Genomic DNA, 22,052 nt, shown 5'->3' on the forward strand with positions numbered 1-22,052 from the left:
TCCCTCTCTGAGGACTGTTGTGTGTTCCCTCATCTTATCCTTTCAGTCCACAATCAGTTCTTTGGTCTTACTGACATTGAGTGCAAGGTTGTCCCAACCCTCTGCAAGAATGGTGGCTCACTGCTGTCTTTTCAGCAGTAATCATGTTTGGGCAACAAATACTGGCCTTACAAGGAATTGGAAAATGAATGTTTAAAAACGTAAAATCATCAGAATCAGGTTTATTATCACCGGCATGTGACGTGAAATTTGTTAACTTAGCAGCAGCAGTTCAATACAATACATAATCTAGCAGAGAAATAATAATAATAAAAATAAATAAAACTTTAAAAAATAATAAATAAATCAATTACGTATATTGAATAGGTTTAAAAAACTTGCTAAAACAGAAATACTGTATATTAAAAAAGTGAGGTAGTGTCCAAGGGTTCGATGTCCATTTAGGAATCAGATGGCAGAGGGGAAGAAGCTGTTCCTGAATCACTGAGTGTGTGCCTTCAGGCTTCTGTACCTCCTACCTGATGGTAACAGTGAGAAAAGGGTATGCACTGGGTGCTGGAGGTCATTAATAATGGACGCTGCCTTTCTGAGACACCGCTCCCTAAAGGTGCCCTGGGTACTTTGTAGACTAGTACCCAAGATGGAGCCAACTAGAATTACAACCTTCTGCAGTTTCTTTCAGTCCTGTGCAGTAGCCCCTCCATAGCAGACGGTGATGCAGCCTGTCAGAATACTCTCCACAGTACAACTATAGAAGTTTTTGAGTGTATTTGTTGACATGCCAAATCTCTTCAAACTCCTAATAAAGTATAACCACTGTCTTGCCTTCTTTATAACTACATCGATATGTTGGGACCAGGTTAGATCCTCAGAGATCTTAACACCCAGGATCTTGAAGCTGCTCACTCTCTTCACTTCTGATCCCTCTATGAGATGTGTACAAAATTTTAGCAGTCCTTATGCACAAAATTTACAGCAAAATATCAGCCAAAAGACCCATAGAAAAATAGCACTTTTTTTCCTCCATTCTGGTCCATCCTTACTTGCAATGGAATAATATTTTCACAAACATTTACAATTAGCTAGGTCTTAACATACAAGGTTTTACAATTAATTCAAAGATATTACATATTGAAAGGGGAGGGGAAAAAGCAAGAATTCTTAAATAGTGAAACCACTCAAGTCTATAGCAGAACTCAAACAGATCAGGAAGGCTTCAAAACTGACAATTGAAATATTCAAACAAAATCACTGCATAATACTTGGGAGGTCAAGGCAAACCTGTTCTATATATGACCATTAGACATAGGAGCAGAGTTAGGCCATTCAGCCCGCCATTCAATAAACTACCCGAGGACAGTGAATGTGTCTATTCTCACTTACATACAAATGTACAGTAGGTTACACAAACATTTACAAGGAAGAAGAAATACAACAGAATTTACAAAAACTCTCTCTCTCTGGCAATCTATCCCATAGGATGATGATGGTTCCTTTCAAGGAACAGCGTATACGTGAATGGATTTTAGGTGAGTAGGGGGTTGCACAGGTCCAGACCCACCCTCTCGATATCCCCTCCTGGATCCAGCGGCATGGTGGGGTCCAAGACAGCTGGGAGAAGTTCTGTTGCAGTGAATGGCCAGACCAAGCTTCGGTGCAAGGGATGCCCTTTCCGCGCTTCACGGCATGTGTTTGCTAGATGGCCGTTGACCCTACGAGAGGGTTCATCTGCCCTTTGACAGGTCTTGTTTCTCATCCTGCAGGGTGTCTAGCCACCCTCCTCACCAGGCAAGCCTGGTGGGGGAGCCGGTTTAATCACCGACCACCCAACCATGTGACAGGTAGTACTGGGTTACATGGTACCAGTAGCACTCAGACCAGTGACCTGACGAAGACAAAAACTATACATAACAGGCAAAGGCTGACAAGCAATCGATGTGCAAAAGAAGATAATCTGAATAAATAAAAAATAATACTGAGAACATGAATCGTAAAAGAGTCTTTGAAAGTGACACATAAATGACATGAGGAAGAATATTTTACCACAAGTGGTTAGGGGCTGAAAAACTCAACTGACACATTCAAAAAAGAAACTGGATCAGTGCACAAAAGCAAAGAATTTGCAGAGGGATGGAACCTCCATTATATTAGTTAGTAGGAGCTCATGTTTAAGCAAACCAAACTAAAAGCTTGATAATGCAGCCTGCAAATTGAGATTTTGGCTCACACAATTTTCTATTCATTACAGTTATACCAAACACCATGATTAGTAAAATATAGCCCGACTCCTTATGTCATCGTGACAAAATGTTAAACACCATTCAGAGAATCATAAGTTTAACACCAGAGTATTAAGAGTTTGAGATGCGTTCCTACTGCACCAAGTTTGAACCTCATTGCAAAAGTGTACCGTTAGCTAGCAATATTCTCTAGTTTAGGAAAAGAGATTCTTTAATTTACCAACTTGTGCTCCATTATTATAGTAAATAACAGATCAAAGCATTCTCAATTACATGTTTGTGCAAATCTATTCAGAACAGCAGTTCCCAAGTTTGTTGATTTTAACAAGCCAATTATACTTGGCCTCATCATCTGCTTCAAGCTCAAGACTTCATTTGAATAATATTATTACTCCACAATGCAATATCTTCTGCTACAGCTGCAAAGTAATCAAGAACTCTTCACTTTCTACAGTCAACAAGAACATCATTACAAGACTGCCAGAAAATTCATTTTCCCCAAGTACTGAATAGTCCACTATATGAAAGGTTCAAAGATTTAATTCAATAACATCAGGATGAAGAGATACAGTTTTGAAGATTGGTTTAATAACTGTTTTTTTCTCCAAATTGACAAAAATAATGGCAGACAATTTTAAAGTTTCAAAATCATATATCAATTTGAGAAAATATATTGTGAAAAGATTTCTTCAGTTTTTGAATAATAATTAGTGAAGGCAAAGATTGTAATTTATTAGATGAAAGAAGTATGGTTTACACAGTAAACTGTAGACCCCAGGAGATATTGAAGTATAGACCACATTTAAAATGAGCAATTAATTTGGGAAAAAAAGTAAAATGATATTTGAGAATTCAGATCTAAGTGAACAGGTAGCACATAATAAATGACTAATCAAAAGACAGTATCTATAATACTCAATACAATTAATTACTTCATATGGGCTAAAATGATCTTTCTTCAAAATGGTATTTTAACTGCAGTGAAACTAAAACGAGAGATAAGGAGTAGCCAATTACAATATAAATATAAATACAATGAGGCATTGATACAAAACTGAATGGAGAGGTGAAGAGCAGGCTAAAGTTCATCAGGTGAGTCAGTTTAACAAATTACGTTGGGGTATAACAGGGTTTAATTTGTTAGGTAATATGTTACCTAGACATGTGGTAAAATAGTAGTAGATTCAGAAGGACAGAGTGACGAGTGAATTGTGCAGATGTTAGGCGGAGAATTGTGAAGTAATATATTCTGGTCAGAAAAATAAGAATACATTACATATCTTTAAAAGGAAAGCAGGAACAGGGAACAAAAGAAAATGCATCTTTACATTATTCTAGAGGCACAGAATGCAAAAACAAGGAAAGTTTGGCTGAACAATTCAGTAAAGATACATGTTTCTAAGTTCAAAGTACTGTAAATGTATTGTCAAAGTACATATATGTCACCTATATTTGATCCAGGGACGACTGGGCAAGCACATGGACATCAGTGAGTTAGACCAGCATGAACAGTTTAAAACGAGACAGCCTTATAGAGCGGGCATCTGAGGAGCGGGCAATGGAGTAGAGGTAAACAGAGTAAGAAGGCTTTGGCTCAACGGGTCGAGGCAAGGTAGGTTAACTGTGTAGAATACAGACAGAAAGACTGTGTGTGAGGCCAGTGGCCTGTTCTTGGTGTCAGATGTGGGAAGTCTGGGAGACTCCCAACCTCCCGGATGGCCACATCTGCGCCAGGTGTGTCGGACTGCAGCTCCTTAGGGACCATGTTAGGGAACCGGAGATGCAGCTCGATGACCTTCGTCTGGTCAGGGAAAGTGAGGTGGTGATAGAGAGAAGCTATAGGCAAGTAGTCACACCAGGGCCACGGGAGACTGATAAGTGGGTAACAGTCAGGATAGGGAAGGACAAGAGTCAGATACTAGAGAGTACTCCAATGGCTGTCCCCCTTAACAATAAGTATTCCTGCTCAAGTACTGTTGGGGAGAACAATCTACCTGGGGGAGGCAACAGTGGCCGCACCTCTGGCACAGGGTCTGGTCCTGTGGCTCAGAAGGGTAGGGGAAGGAAGAGGATGGCAGCAGTGATAGGGGATTCTATAGTTAGGGGGTTAGACAGGCGACTCTGTGGACGCAGGAAATAAATATGGATGGTAGCTTGCCTCCCAGATGCCAGGGTCTGGGATGTTTCTGACTGAGTTCATGATATTCTGAATTGGGAAGGTGAACAGCCAGAGGTCGTAGTACATATTGGTACCAAGGACATAGGCAGAAAAAAGGAGGTCGTCCTGAAAACAGACTACAGGGAGTTAGGAAGGAAGTTACTCCCTTTGTGCAGGACCACAAAGGTAGTAATCTCGGAACTCCTGCCTGTGCCACGTGACAGTAAGTATGGGAATAGAGTGAGGTGGAGGATAAATGCCTGGCTGAGGGATTGGAGCAGGGGGCAGGGATTCAGATTTCTGGATCATTGGGACCTTTTTTGGGGCAGGCGTGACCTGTACAAAAAGGATGGGTTGCACTTGAATCCAAGGGGGACCAATATCCTGGCAGGGAGGTTTGCTAAAGCTATCGGGGAGAGTTTAAACTAGAATCGCTGGGGGGTGGGAACCCAACTGAAGAGACGGAGGAAGGGGCTGTTGGCTTGCAACTAGAGAAAGCTTGGAGACAGTATGAGAGGGAGGATAGGCAGGTGGTAGAGAAGGGATGCGCTCACACCGATGGTTTGAGATGTGTCTATTTTAATGCAAGAAGCATCATGAACAAAGCGGATGAACTTAGAACGTGGATCAGTACTTGGGGCCATTACAGAGACTTGGATGGCTCAGGGGCAGGAATGGTTACTTAGAGTGCCGTGCTTTAGATGTTTCAGAAAGGACAGGGAGGGAGGCAAAAGAGGTGGGGATATGGCGCTGCTGATCAGAGATTATGTCGTGGCTGCAGAAAAGGAAGAAGTCATGGAGGGATTGTCAACTGAGTCTCTTTGGGTGGAAGTTAGAAACAGGAAGGGGTCAATTACTCTACTGGGTGTTTTTTTTATAGACCACCCAATACAGGTGTCCCCCACTTTTCGAACGTTCGCTTTACAAAACCTCACTGTTACGAAAGACCTACATTAGTTACCTGTTTTCGCTAACAGAAGGTGTTTTCACTGTTAGGAAAAAAGGCAGTGCACGAAAAAGCAGCACGCGGAAAAAAAAGCAGCACGCGCCCCGAGCAACCACTCTCCCCCGGATTCGGAATGGCACTCTCGCCGGTACTGCTTAAACACGTGCCTGTGAGCAGCCATTTGCAAGATGAGTTCTAAGGTATCGGAAAAGCCTGAAAGAGCTCGTAAGGGTGTTACACTTAGCATAAACCTAGACATAATTAAGCATTTCGATCATGGTGAACGAAGCAAGGACAAAGTAAATTTGGCTTGTGGAAGTTGACAAAGATGACGTTGAAGAGGTTTTGGCATCCCATGACCAAGAACTGATAGATGAAGAGCCGGGCAGCACCTAATTACTTAGCTTGTTTATTTCAGCTTTTTTTCTTAAAGATGTGCTGGGTGCCTCCCGGCTACTGCTGCATTCTTTGCGGATAGGTATCTGTCCGCGGCCCGGGGGTTGGGGTGCTGGGACACTGGGGTGTCGTCTCGTCATCTGTTTCCATCAGGGCAGGCAGGTTATCTTCTTCTATGTCTGCCTGCCTCGATGTCGAAGGTCGAGGTTCGTCGTCTGCTGTGGCTGATGTGGAAGGCTTGAAAAACGACAATATGCTTGACTGCTTAGCCTCGCACATTTTTCTATCATACAGTTCTTTGTAAGCACTCAAACCATCCTGCAAATATGCCCTAAACCGACGTACCCTTTCAAAATTAAAGTCATACTTCATCATTACTCATTCGGTTTTGATTGTTATCCTGTCTTCTTCCAATTGCATCAGCTCTTATCAGTTCTTTGTCATGGGATGCCAAAACCTCTTCAACATCATCTTCATCAACTTCCACAAGCCAAACTCACTTTGTCCTTACTTCATTCACCACGATCGAAACGCTTAATTATGTCCACTTTTATGCTAAGTGTAACACCCTTACGAACTCTTTCAGGCTTTTCCGATACCTTGGACCTCATCTTGCTAATGGCTGCTCACAGGCATGTGTTTAAGCAATGCCAGCAAGAATGCAGTTCCAAATCCGAGGGAGAGCGGCTGCTCGGGGCGTGCGCTGCCTTTTTTTCGCATGCTGCCTTTTTTCGTAACAGTGAAAACACCTTCTGTTAGCGAAAACAGGTAACTAATGTAGGTCTTTTGTAACAGTGAAGTTTCGTAAAGCGAACGTTCGAAAAGCAGGGGACACCTGTATGTGAAAAGCAAGAGGATAAGATGTGAGAGAATAGGACCAATCAAGTGTGACAGTGGAAAAGTGTGCATGGAACCAGAGGAGATAGCAGAGGTACTTAATGAATACTTCGCTTCAGTGTTCACTACCGTAAAGGATCTTGATTGTAGGGATGACTTACAGCGGATTTAAAAGTTTGAGCATATAGACATTAAGGAAGAGGATGTACTGAAGCTTTTGGAAAGCATCAAGTTGGATAAGTCTCCGGGACTGGATGAGATGTACCCAAGGCTACTGTGGGAGGTGAGGGAGGAGATTGCTGAACCTCTAGCAATTATCTTTGCATCAATGGGGACAGGAGAAGTTCTAGAGGATTGCAGATGTTGTTCCCTTATTCAAGAAAGGGAGTAGAGATAGCCCAAGAAATTACAGACCTGTGACTTCAGTGGTTGGTAAGTTGATGGAAAAGATCCAGAGAGGCAGAATTTATGAACATTTGGAGAGGCATAACATGATTAGGAGTAGTTAGCATGGCTTTGTCAAAGGCAGGTCGTGCCTTACAAGCCTGATTGAAATTTTTCAGGATGTGACTACACACATTGATGAAGGTAAAGCAATAGATGTAGTGTATGGATTTCAGCAAGGCATTTGATAAGGTACCCCATGCAAGACTTATTGAGAAAGTAAGGAGGCATGGGATCCAAGGGAACCTTTCTTTGTGGATCCAGAATTGGCTTGCCCACAGAAGGCAAAATGTGGTTGTATGATTGTAGACGGGTCATATTCTGCATGGAGGTCAGTGACCAGTGGTGTGCCTCTGTTCTGGGACTCCTTCTCTTTGTGATTTTTATAAATGACCTGAATCAGGAAGTGGAGGGATGGGTTAGTAAATTTGCTGATGACATAAAGGTTGGGGGTGTTGTGGACAGTGTGGAGGGCTGTCAGAGGTTACAGCGGGACATCGATAGCATGCAAAACTGGGCTGAGAAGTGGCAGATGGAGTTCAACCCAGATAAGTGTGAGGTGGTTGATTTTGGTAGGTCAAATATGATGGCAGAATATAGTATAAATGGTAAGACTCTTGGCAGTGTGGAGGATCAGAGGGATCTTGGGTTCTGAGTCCATAGGACACTCAAAGCTGCTACGCAGGTTGATTCTGTGGTTAAGAAGGCATATGGTACATTGGCCTTCATCAACCGTGGGATTGAGTTTAAGAGTCAAGAGGCAATGTTACAACTTTATAGGACCCTGGTCAGACCCCACTTGGAGTACTGTGCTCAGTTCTGGTCACCTCACTACAGGAAGAATGTGGAAACTACAGAAAGGGTGCAGAGGAGATTTACAAGGATGTTGCCTGGATTGGGGAGCATGCCTTATGAGAATAGGTTGAGTGAATAGGTTGCCTTTTCTCCTTGTAGCAGCAGAGGATGAGCTGTGACCTGATAGAGGTGTAGAAGATGATGAGAGGCATTGATTGTGTGAATAGTCAGAGGCTTTTTCCCAGGGCTGAAATGGCTAACACGAGAGGGCACAGTTTTAAGGTGCTTGGAAGTAGGTACAGAGGAGTTGTCAGGGGTAAGTTTTTTTTTACGCAGAGAGTGGTGAGCGCGTGGAATGGGCTGCCATTAACGGTGGTGGAGGCAGATACAATAGGGTCTTTTAAGAGACTCCTGGTTAGGTACTTAGAACTTCAAAAAATAGAGGGCTATGGTGAAATGAGTGAAAAAAATGAATAACGAGATATTCTTTACAGGAGAGCTTAATTTCAAACAGTTAAACAAATCTGGAATAGAACACACTAGTTTCAGTTACATAATCAGAATCAGGTTTAAAATGACCAGCATATGTCATGAAATTGTTGTTATGCAGCAGCAGTACATTACAATACATAATAATAAAAACTATCAATTACAGTAAGAATTATATATATTAAAAAAGTTAAATTAAATAAGTAGTGGAAAAGGAGAAACAAAAAGTAATGAGGTCATGTTCATAGGTTCAAAGTCCACTGAGAAATCTAATGACTCAAGGGAAGAAACTATTCTTGAAATGTTAAGCGTGTGCCTTCAGACTCCTGTACCTCCTCTCTGATGGGAGCAATGAGAACAGGGCATGTCCTGCGTGATGGAGGTCCTTAATGATCGATGTTGCCCTTTTGAAGCATTGTTCCTCGATGATGTCCTGGATACTCTGAAGGCTAATGCCCATGATGGAACAGACTGAGTTCACAACTTTCTGTAGCTTATTTTGATTCTGTGCAATTGCCACCGCCCCCACCCCCCCCCGCCCATACCAGACAGTGGTGTCAGTCTGTGACTAACTGTGACTAAGATCCCGCTAGATTGGTATGTTCAGTGTGACCCTTCAGGAAAGAAAATTTGCCGTCCTTACCTTATCTGGCCTGTATGAGTCTCCAGATCAACAACAATTTGGCTGACCGTTCGGTGGCAAGCCCAAGGACAGAGTAGGAGGTTAGATCTCCAGCTCTGGAACATGCTAACCCATCACGCTCTGCCATCAGATTTCTGAGCAGTCCATAAATTCATGAACACTACCTTTTTATCTCTTTCATTTTTCTATTATTTATTTTCGCATATATAGCAATTGTTATGTCTTTGCACCATACTGCTGATGCAAAACAACAAATTTCATCTTAAATAAGTCAGTGATAATAAACGCGACTCTGACCCTTTACACAGTTCTTTTTAGATGAATAAGCGATCCGCACAATCTGGTAGGTTAAAACAACTTGGCAGAAGCATGATGTATTCCCAAGTGGGCAATGAACATCCCAAAGCACCATTCCAAAGAAGAACAGGAAAGCATTCCTTGCCAAAATTTACCACTCAGTCAAGATAATTTAAAATGATTATTTGCTCATCCTCATATTGCTCTTTATGGAACCTCGCCATGAAGAAACCAATCATCAATTTGTTATTTTCATATAAGAAGCTCTACATGAGCCTGTTTCTTTTCCAAGCAAAGGTAAATATAATGACTACAATCTATACTTAACTCACAAATTCTTCCATAAAACTTTCCCGATATTGCTCAGATACTAAACAGTTAGAAACACATTGGTGACCTGACTTAAACCACTAGACCATCCAGCCTGCAACCCGTAATGAATACAGCAGATACCCTTGAACAGCAGATAGGGTAACCAAAATAAAACAATCTGCTATTTAAGTTACAAGAGCAAAACATTACAAATACTCAAAACTTTAAGTTCCTAAAATAACACAAATTATATAAAAATTCTAATTATGTCATTGCTCAAAAGGGTTTCTATTTATATCATTGTACTCAAAAGTGATACATTTTCAAGTGCGATACTTGGCATACATGCATCTCTTCATATTGGAAAAAAATCTATTCATGAAAGAGATAATGAAGCAAAGCCAAGGAAAAGTGGGGCGGCCGATTCAGATCAAGGTGACTGAAATTAGGCTAGATTCCCACGTGTATAAAGTATTGTAGAGGCTTAGTTCCACTAAAGATATTTTGGACAAGCAAATTCTATCCACATGAATTTGTCTTCCACTCTCGCCAGATCAAAAAGGGAAAAGCATAAACATGTGGCTTATTAAAACAGTTTATTAGACTGCATGAGATAAAAAGGTCTATGTGCAAAATTGCTCTTCATGAATCAAGTGCATTATTTTGGCAGCATTCTGGCAAATGTATTATTTCCAAGGTCAAAAGGGCTTCATGTGCCTTTTCTTAAGCCCTTATTCAGACCCCTAGGTACACCTGCTGGTGTTTATGGCTACGAAATTCTCACTATACAAAAACTGTCCCAGAAAATGATACTCATCAGAAATTCAGTAGAAAGAAAAAATCGGGGAAAAGTCAAGGACAAATTGGCACCAAAATAGTCACTGCAAGAAACTGGCTTAAATTCAATGCTCAGAAAATTATTTTATTCTCAGGACAATTCTTAAATAATACAACTACCATTTTAAGAGTGAAATTGTATGCCTTCAACAAATCAAACAATTTTTTAAAGATTATTCCTTACATCTAGTGGGTTGAATAAGACTACAAGCATAGAGGTGAGTTCTTTTATTATAAACTAATATTAAAAAGCAGGAGTAATTACAACATTATTAGCAGTGAAACAATTGCACTCTTCACGGACTTCAAAAATACTTCCCACAAAAGATATAGCAACATTGGAGAAATGTTTTTCCTTTCTTCCAACAATGGGTCTTGTTCAGCATTATTTTCAGAAGTTTCCACACATGCACTGGGTGATTTAATTTTTACCTTCCTTATATCACTAGACTGTTCTCGTGCTTTGACATCATTGCTTAAGACTTCTAAATATTAGATACAGGGGGTTTGATTTTAACTTATCTAGTACTTTCCCTTCAGTAATATTAATTACTTTAAGTTTCTCAGTGGCAGCAGACCCTTATTCTTCTCTGAATTCTGACACACTTATGGTGACTTCTGTAATGTAGATATAGAGTATTTGAACTCCTGAAGAAGGGTCTTGGCCCAAATTGTCAACAATTTATTCCTCTCTATAGATGCTGTCTGACCTGCTGAGTTCCTCTAGTACTTTGTGTGTTTTACTCTGGATTTCTAGCATCTCCAGAATCTCTTGTGTTTTTGAAATATTTGGTTAATAGCTTATTTTTCATTATTTTTCCCATCATTGTCTCTGGGAACCAATTTTTTTTTTTGCTATTTTTTTTCTCTTAACACAACTATAGAAATTCTTACAATTTTTTTTTATTCCATGCTGGTTTATTCTCCAAGTTCACATTTATTTTCTAGTTGTTAGTTGCTGCTTCCTGAAAATATCCTGGTCCTCAGGTTTAATTCTCCTCTTGACAACAGCTGGATGAATCTCCCTGAAAGGGGCCTGCTCCACCTTTTTATCCTCATATCTTAATTTACCTAGTACAGACAACCCATGCACCACAGCTATTTGGGCATAAGTATACAGGTGGAAATTCACTGCTCCTAGCTCCTCGGTACATCAAGTGAAACACAGCAAGACCTCAGTGACAACTAGGTAGGCAGTGAAAACACAAACCCAACCCCAGTAATTCCTTACACACCACGACAGAGGAAACTTGGCAAAAAGCACTGAATGCAGCCAATGCAATTCAATCAATACAGAGTATTACAGTTGATCAATAGGGCAGCTTCTTTCACTTAAGTCCTTCAGCTGCCACAAGTCGACATGTAAATATTTGGCACAAAGCAAACATTTTCTTTTCACCTAATACCATTTTGAACCCCATTAATTAACTACTTTATCCACACAGAGTTTTTATTCTTCAACGTATCTTAGGAATTGTAAATAGAGCTCTGCCAGAATTTATCCCCTGGCAAAACATATAATCCAATTTCACTACCTTCCTCAGCCTTTGAAGATCTCATTATGCCATAACTGATTTTATTTAAGTTTAAAAATCCAGATCCCAAATTACTTGTCCATCTCAAACTACAAAATTCAATCACATTGCGATCACTTCTCCCTTAAGGACACCTTAAGGTTACTAATTAACCTGTATTGTTATACAAGGTCCAAAATACTCTGCTTTCTATTTAGTTCAATTACATTTGGTTTCTTAAAAGTACCATAAGTGCATTCTATATATTCATCCTTTATACTACTTTTACCAGTTCAGTAGTCAAGTCAAATGTAGAGTGAAAAACTTCATGTCAACCTTTGTTGTAGTCCTTTCTTATTTTTTGATTGATTCTTTCTCCAACTATATCACAACTGTTGGGAACGGAGGTGGGGCAAGGAGATAGGATTCAGATTCATTTATTTATCACATGTACATCGAAACATACAGTGAAATGCATTGTTTGTGTTAACAACCAGCACAACCTAAGGATGTGCTGGGAATAGTCTGCAAGTGTCACCGCACATTCTGATGCACCAACACAGCGTGCCTGCAATGCTCAGCAGAGCAATATAGAAAACAAAAGAACAGAACATAATGAGCAACAAAATAACAACAGCAAAATAAGCCCCTTACCTCCCTCCCACTCACCCACTCTCACAGAAATTCCTCTAACCACAGGACAGGCCTCCAGCCTCCTTGCAGACAACGGGCCTCTGATTTCCCCAGTGGACTCTCAGAGTCAGAGACCCAGGCCTTCAGCCACTGGATTTTGACCACCAGAGCTCCGACTAAGCTTCAGGTTTCGATCTTCGGTAACAACCCCAGGACTAGCTGATGAGAGGACCCCGAACTCCAGACTCGATGATGATTGGATGTTCTCATGTATTCTAAAAGATAATTTGTTTTATTCCCCTCTTTAGTCACCATATATTGATGAGGATCTACTACTTGCACCGTCCTTTGCCTGGGCTAATCATCACCAACTTCCCTCACTACCAAACAATTATTCCCTTTCGTGTATTATTTCTGAACATCAAGTATCCGAGAATGCTTATTCTCCACTTTAATTATGATGCAACCACATGTCAGTAATAAGCTGTTACAGTAAGTTCATTTGCTTCCATTTGTGCCAGTTGCTTGTCTACTTTACAATAATTGCTTCATGCATTCTAATACAACAGCTCAGTTTCAACATTTTGCAAGGATTCTTCAATTGTTACTGAAGTAGTATTACCAGTTAAACTTCACTTACTGTGTTTTTCAGCACTTAAATCACTAATTTGTTCCATTAACTTGGAGATGGGAGCCACGGGGTCGTGATGCAAAGATGTTTTTCTCATTGGAGATCCATGGCGTACCACAGGTATAGGTATGGAACACAGTGATGTTGCTAGTAATGTACATTAAGGACCTGGGTGTGAATGTAGGAGATATGATTAGTAAGTTTATGGAAAACACAAAAGTTGGTGGTGCTACAGATAGCATGGAATGTTATCTAAGCAGGATATAGATCAGATGGAAAGTTGGATGGAGCATCAACAGATGAAATTTAATCCTGGCAAGAGCAAGGTGATGCAGTTAGGGAAGTCACAAAGGGGTAGGACACATACAGTATATGGTCAGGCACCAAGGAATGTTGATGAACAAGAGGGACTCTGGGGTTCAAGTCCATAGTTCCCTGAAAGTGGCAACACAGGTAAACAGAATGATGAAAAAAGCATCTGAATCCTTATCTTCACAGAATAGGCAAATAGTGGCTTGTTATGCATTATGTGCAGTTCTAGGCACCATGGAAGGATATGGTTGTGCTGGAAAGAATGCAAAGGAGACTCCCACGAGGCTGGGGAGATTTTGTTTTCCTCAGACTCAAGAGGTATATACAAATATAAGAGAGACAGAGAGGGTCTTTTTTTTTCCACACAGACAGCTCCTGCTCCCAATCCTCACCATCTCCCCCAATTACTATGCCAATTAATTTACAGCCCATGTCTAAAGCCACAGTTATCCGGATTGTGACAACACTCTCCCAATGGAACAGCTTTTTCTCCTCTCCCATCAGTAATAGTACCAACCACATCAATCTAAACCCCATATCCCACAAAATTTGAAATATTTAAGCTTCCACCTATTTTTAAATGGCAAAGTTAAGTGAAGAAGAAATACTAGAGAAATCAATAGGATTAACATTTGGCAAAACCTCTGGATGCAGAGGCTTACATCGCCCACTTCAGCTTAAATTAAAGTTGTTCTGAGTTGTGTCCTACAGAAATTGACTGCTGAATACAATGTTAATATCTGGGTCAAAACACTAGTTGCATCACTTGCTCCACTGATCTGACAGATTTTCCAGAATACAGGATATTAGAAACATAGAAGTAACATAGAAAACCTACAGCACAACACAGGCCCTTCAGCCCACAAAGCTATGCCGAACATGTCCTCCTCCCTGTTATTACCTCAAAATGGAGGGGGACTAATATCCTTATGGAAAGATTTGCTTGCACTGCACAGGGCGGGGGTTGGGGGTTTGAACTACATAGAAACATAGAAAACCTACAGCACAATACAGGCCCTTCAGCCCATGATACTGTGCTGAACATATACTTACTTTAGAAATTACCTAGGGTTAACCATACCCCTATTTTTCCAAGCTTCATGTACCTATCCAGGAGCCTCTTAAAAGACCCTATCGTATCCACCTCCACCACTGTCACCGGCAGCCTATTCCATGCACTCACCACCCTCTGTTTAAAAAACTTACCCCTGACACCTCCTGTGTACCTACTTCCAAGCAACTTAAAACTGTGCCCTCTCATGTTAGCCATTTCAGCCCTGGGAAAAAGCCTCTGACTATCCACATGATCAATGCCTCTCATCATCTTATATACCTCTATCAGGTCACCTCTCATCCTTCGTCGCTCCATGGAGAAAAGGCCGAGTTTACTCAATCTATTCTCATAAGGCATGCTCCCCAATCCAGGCAACATCCTTGTAAATCTCCTCTGCACCCTTTCTATGGTTCCCACATTCTTCCTGTAGTGAGGTGACCAGACTGAGCACAGTACTCCAAGTGGGGTCTGACCAGGGTCCTGTATAGCTGTAACATTACTTCTCAGCTCAGAAACTCAATCCCACGGTTGATGCAGGCCAATACATTGTATACCTTCTTAATCACACAATCAACCTGCGCAGCAGCTTTGAGTGGCCTATGGACTTGGACCCCAAGATCCCTCTGATCCTCTACACTGCCAAGAGTCTTACCATTAATACTATATTCTACCATCATATTTGACTTACCAAAATCAACCACCTCACAGTTATCTGGGTTGAACTCCATCTGCCACTTCTCAGCCCAGTTTTACATCCTATCAATGTCCCGCTGTAACCTCTGACAGCCCTCCACACTATCCACAACACCCCCAACCTTTGTGTCATCAGCAAATTTACTAACCAATCCCTCCACTTCCTCATCCAGGTCATTTATAAAACTCACAAAGAGTAGGGGTCCCAGAATAGATCCCTGAGGCACACCACTGGTCAGCGACCTCCATGCAGAATATGACCTATCTACAACCACTCTGCCTTCTGTGGACAAGCCAATTCTGGATCCACAAAGCAAGGTCTCCTTGGATCCCATGCCTCCTTACTTTCTCAATAAGCCTTGCATGGGGTTCCTTAAAAAATGCCTTGCTGAAATCCATATACACTACATCTATTGCTCTACCTTCATCAATGTGTTTAGTCACATCCTCAAAAAATTCAATCAGGTTGCAAGAGAATGGGAACCAGAGTGCCGGAGCACATTGTGGGCCATAAGACCATAAGATAGAGGAGCAGAATTAGGTTAATTGGACCCATCGAGTCTGCTCCGCCATTTCATCATGGCTGCTCCAATGTTTGTGTCAGCTTCAATCTCATGCCTTCTCCGCGTATCCCTTGACCAATCAAGAATCTATCGACCTGTCTTAATATACATAACAACCAGGCCTCCACACCTGCCTGTGGCAACGAATTCCACAGATTCACCACCCTCTGGCTAAAGAAATTCCTCATCTCTGCTCTAAAAGGACCCCCCTTTATCCTGAGGTTGTGTCCTCTGGTCTTAAGACTCTCCTACCATAGGAAACATCTTCTCCACATCCACTCTATCAAGCACTTTCACCATTTGACAGGTTCCTTTGAGGTCACCCCTCATTCTTCTGAATTCTGGTGAATACCAGCCCAGAGCCAACCGCTCTTCATATGACAAGCCATTCAATCCTGGAATCATGGAATCATTTTCGTGAACCTCCTTTGAACCCTCTCCAGTTTTAGCACATCCTTTCAAAGATAAAGCCCAAAACCACTCACAATACTCCAAATGAGGCCTCACCAGTGCTCTAAAAAGTTTCAACACTACATCTTTGTTTTTATATTCTAGTGGTTTTGGGGAAAGATGTTGCTAAGGTTGGGCACGGTGGGATTAATGTATGAGTTATGTATATTTCAATGCAAGGAGAGTATAAAGGCAAATGAGAATAGGGCATGGATAAACACATGGATTTATGACACTGTAGATCAGTGAAACTTGGTTGCAGGAGAGGCAGAATTGCAGTTCAATGTTCCAGGATTCCACTGTTTTAAACGTGACAGAACGGGAGAGAGGTGGTAATATTAGTCAGGGAAAATATCACAGCAGTGCTCAGAAAGGATAGACTGGAGAGCTCGTCTACTGAGCCTATATGGTTGGAACTGAGGGATAAGAAAGGGATGACCATGATAATGAGATTATATTATAGACCACCCAATCGTCAGTGGGATTTAGAGGAGCAAATTTGTTGAGAGATTGCAGACTGTTGCAATAAAACATAAGGTTGTGATAGTAGGTGATTTTAACTTTCCACATATTAACTAGATGGGATATTTGTCAGATGTGTTCAGTAAGGTTCCATTGACCAATACATAGAAGTCTCAACTAGAAAGAGTGTGATACTAGATCTCTATTAAATAGATCTCCTATTAGGGAACAAGATAAGACAAGTAACAGAGAGTGTGTACGCGAACACTCTGCATCATAATGCCATTAGTTTCAAGGTAATTATGGAGAAGGATAGGTCTTGTCCTTGGGTTGTGATTCCAAATTGGAGGAAGGCCAATTTTGATAGCATCAGAAAGGATCTAGCAAGTGTGAATTGGGACAGGCTGTTTTCTGGCAAAGTTGTACATGGGTAAATGCATTAATGCAAATAAATTGCACATTGCACACAGACGGAATCTTTACTCCTGATGTATATGAAGGATGTAAGTAATAAATTCAATTCAATTTAATTCAATTGGAGGCCTTCAATGGTGAAATTTTTAGCGTACAGAGCTTATTTATTCCTGTCACAATAAATGGCAAGGATAACAAGTTTAGGGAACCTTAGTGTTTGAGATATTGAGGCTCTTGGTTAAGAAGAAGGAGGTACATAGCGGGTATAGGTAGGAAGGACCAAATGAAGTACTTGAGGAGTATAAGAAATGCAAGAGAACACTTAAGGGAATAAGAGGGCTAAAAGACAAGGTCCTCTTGAAGATCAAAGTGGCCATCTATGCATGGAGTCGAAAGAGATGGGGGAGATCTTACTTTTTTTTTTGCATCTATATTAATTCCTAAGACAGGCACAGAGTCTATAGAAGTGAGGCAAAACAACAGTGAGGTCATGGGCCATATACAGATTACAGAGGAGGAGGCATTTGCTGTTTTAAGGCAAATTAGGGTAGATAAATCTCCAGTGTCTAATAAGGCGTTCCCTCAGACCTTGTGGGAAGCTAGTACAGAAATTGCAGGGGCCCTGGCAGAGAGATTTAAAAGTTCTTAGCTACAGGTGAGGTGCCGGAGGTTTGGAGGACAGCTAATGCTGTTCTGTTGTTTAAGAAAGACTCTTAGAATAAGCCAGGAAAATATAGGCCGGTGAGCCTAACATCAGAAGTGAGTAAGTTATTGGAAGGTATTCTAAGGGACCAAATATACAGTATAAGTTTTTAGATAGACAGGGACTGATTAGGGTAGTCAACATGGCTTTGTGTGTGGCAGGTCATGTCTGATCAATCTCACAGAATTTTTTGGGGAAGTTACCAGGAAAGTTGATGATGACAAGGCAGTGGATATTGTCTACATGGACTTCAGTGAGACATTTGACAAGGTCCCACACATAGTCAAGAAGGTTCAGTCGCCTGGCATTCAAGATGAGGGCACAACTGCAGAATTGAAGGATGGCCACTTAGAACAGTAATGCAGAGAGATTACTTTCATCAGAGGGTGATAAATCTGGGGAATTTCTTGCCACGAGTGGCTGTGGTGGCCAAGTCATTGGGTGCATTTAAGGCAGAGATAGACAGGTTCTTGATTAGCCAGGACATCAAAGGGTATGGAGAGAAGGCAGGGGAGTGGGGATGACTAGAAGAATTGGAGCATCCCATGATTGAATGGTGGAGCAGACCAAATGGGTCAAATTGCCTACTTCTGCTCCTATATCTTATGGTCTAAACTGGATTAGAGTTTGGCTTCCCAGGAGAAGTCAGAGAGTGGTAGTAGATGGTTGTCTTTCTGACTGGAGGCCTGTGACTAATGTGTGCCACAGGAACCGATGCTGGGTCCATTGTTGTTTGTCATCTATATCAATGATCCGGATGATAATGTGCTAAACTGGATCAACAAATTTGTGAATGACACCAAGACTGGAGGTGCAGTCGACAATAAGGAAGACTATCAATGCTTGCAGCGAGATCTGAACCAGCTGAAAAAATGGGTTGAAATATGTCAGATGGAATGTAATGCAGACAAGTGTGAGATGTTGCACTTTGGGAGGACAAACCGGGTAAGACTTTAAGCAGTTGGATAAAGTTGAATAGGTTAGGACTTTATTCCCTAGAGTGTAAGAGAATAAGGGAAGTTTTCATAGAGGTATACAAAACTATGAGGGGTTTAGATAGGGTAAATGTAAGAAAGCTTTTTCCACTGAGGTTGGGTGAGACTAGAACTGGAGGTCATGGGTTAAGAATGAAAGGTAAAATGTTTAAAGGGAACACCAAAGGGAATTTCTTCACTCAGAAGGTGGTGAGAGTGTGGAATAAGCTGCAAGCACTTTTAATTCACTTTTTCAGATATTACACAGTAAGGTTAATAATTTTTCCCAGTAAGACAGGCGAGTTTACAGAGAGCACAAGACAAGGTGTCAACAACTTTACATTGATTGAGGAAATTGGGCTCCAACTGCTTTGAAGGGATTGAGCAAACAGGGTCATTGTGAACTTAGAGGGAACATCAAAAGCAGGGCCCCATGAGCTCCACTGAATAAATGAAACCAGACTCTGTGATCCAGATACAGAACCAATTGGAAGTTTAGTGCAATACGTACATATCATAATTGAGTTTCAATCTTCCATTGTTCAGGACTAAAACTACATACTTATACAAACAAATGTACAGTTTTGTTAGATCACAGCTTTCCCTTCCTGCTGGACTTTAAAGGTGGAAATTCAGTTTCTAAGCTTACATCCATGGTATCTTCCTACACAACCATATACTGAAACAGTGTTCCCTCATCAATCTTACAATTTCCATTTAATAGCCTGAATGATTAAAATTTGTGTTACAGAAATCTCCTGCTTTCCACCATCCACCCATAAGACCAGAAGACAAAGGAGCAGAAGTCGGCCATTCAGCCCATCGAGTCTGCTCCGCCATTTTATCATGAGCTGATCCATTCTCCCATTTAGTCCCACTCCCCCGCCTTCTCACCATAACCCTTGATGCCCTGGCTACTCAGATACCTATCAATCTCTGCCTTAAATACACCCAATGACTTGGCCTCCACTGCCACCCGTGGCAACAAATTCCATAGATTCACCACCCTCTGGCTAAAAAAATTTCTTCGCATCTCTGTTCTGAATGGGTGCCCTTCAATCCTTAAGTTATGCCCTCTCGTACTAGATTCCCCCATCATGGGAAACAACTTTGCCACATCCACTCTGTCCATACCTTTCAACATTCGAAGTGTTTCTATGAGGTCTCCCCTCATTCTTCTAAACTCCAAGGAATACAGTCCAAGAGCAGACAAACATTCCTCATATGTTAACCCTCTCATTCCCGGAATCATTCTAGTGAATCTTCTCTGTACCCTCTCCAACGTCAGCACATCCTTTCTTAAATAAGGAGCCCAAAATTGCCCACAGTACTCCAAGTGAGATCTTACCAGCACCTTATAGATCCTCAACATCACATCCCTGCTCCTATACTCTATTCCCCTGGAAATAAATGCCAACATTGCATTCGCCTTCTTCACCACCGACTCAACCTGGAGGTTAACCTTAAGGGTATCCTGCATGAGGACTCCCAAGTCCCGTTGCATCTCAGAACTTTGAATTCTCTCCCCATTTCAATAATAGTCTGCCCATTTATTTCTTCTGCCAAAGTGCATAACCATACACTTTCCACCCCTCACAAAAAAAACCTCAATTTCCAAAATGTTTGCGAATACTCACTAAATAGGACTAAAAAGCTCTACGAAAAAAATCAATATCAGCCAAGCATTCACTCAAAGGGGATCTACAATTGCAGACAATGCCTATGTATGTGCACTCTTGGGACTAAGCTCCAAAACATTTATTTACAAGAGCAAGATTGTCTATCAACCTGTCCCAAGATACTACAAGAGGTGATTGATAAGTTCGTGGCCTAAGGTAGAAGGAGTCAACTTTAGAAAACCTAGCACATTTATTTTTCAACGGTACCCTCCTACATTTACACACTTAGTCCAGCAATCGTGGAGCATACGGATCTTGGACCTCTAGAAAGTGTCCACAGCAGGGGCGATTGATAAGTTCGTGGTCTAAGGTAAAAGGAGATGAGTTATTAACTTCAAACTTTCTGCATAATCACTCAGAGTTGAACTGCATGTGCATGTAACGAGCGCTGTATAACTCATGTCCTTCTACCTTAGGCCACGAACTTATCAATCACCCCTGCTGTGGACACTCTTTGGAGGTCCAAGATCCGTATGCTCCACGACCACTGGACTAAATGTGTAAATGTAGGAGGGGACTATGTTGAAAAATAAATGTGCAAGGTTTTCTAAAATTGACTCCTTCTACTTTAGGCCACGAACTTATTAATCACCCCTTGTACACTGCCCTCTGACAAAGATTCATAGCAAGACCCTGGAAAATATTGATCATTTCCCATGTCTTGGGAGCTACCACTCAGTAAAGGTAGGTAATGATGATGAAATTCACCAACATGTTTCATGTGCCAGCAAATATTTTCATCTATTGAGGAAAAAGGTTATTTGAAGATCAGCAACTTAGATATGGCATAAAGCTCATGACCTATCGGGCAGCAGTAATCACAAACACCAAAAATACTTGAGACCAAGTCTACCCATAGCAGACATCTCAAGGCACTGGCACAATACTGTCAATGCTGCCCCCAAAGGATCTTCCAAATCCACTGGAAGGATAAGTGAAAGTCAGTACCTTCTCCCAACCAACATCACCAATACTGAAACTCAAATTATTTGCAAGACAAGTTGTTTTCATGCCCAACTCACAAAGCAGACCATTCCAAGCTCTGCCATGGGTGATTACCAGATGATTGGAGAAAATGGTTCAAAGATATGTTCGAATCTTCTTAAGTCAGGGGTTCCCAAATATTTTTATACCATGTACCTTTCCATTAACCCAGGGGTTCATGGACCCCAGGTTGGGAAACCCAGCCTTAAGTAGTCATCTGCTTGAGTTAGGGAGGGGCATTTGAAATGGTACTGAGAATGAAGAGCCCATACATGAAGAGCACAGAGAAGACCTGTGTGAATGGCAAAAGGAATGCACAATCTAACAAAATCCAGCCCAGTCATTATTCAGTAAGTGGGAAATGATGGTAGACTTGCATTTAATGAACTAAATGGTTAAATAACACAAGCTATCTGGCTATCTGTGTAACTCCTTTTCCAAGTTACTGAACAATTTACAAATTAAACCCTTCATTATTTTACAGCACATCCTAGGACTATGTGAATATTCAGTTAAAAAATTTACATATACAGTCCTTTCAGTGCATGAAGCAACAAATCTGTCATTATGATTGAATAAACCTCCATATGCA

At 41.2% G+C, this 22,052-nt stretch overlaps 1 protein-coding gene across 4 annotated transcripts in view; it reads right to left on the reverse strand.

Moving 5' to 3' along the window:
• The window catches only part of LOC140191404 (protein TANC2-like), a 745,351-nt gene that overhangs the window by 525,557 nt on the left and 197,742 nt on the right, over positions 1 to 22,052 (reverse strand). The gene's annotated exons all lie outside the window — the stretch shown is intronic.

The sequence above is a fragment of the Mobula birostris genome, chromosome X (assembly GCF_030028105.1).
Source record: "Mobula birostris isolate sMobBir1 chromosome X, sMobBir1.hap1, whole genome shotgun sequence".
Classification (NCBI taxonomy): domain Eukaryota; kingdom Metazoa; phylum Chordata; class Chondrichthyes; order Myliobatiformes; family Myliobatidae; genus Mobula; species Mobula birostris.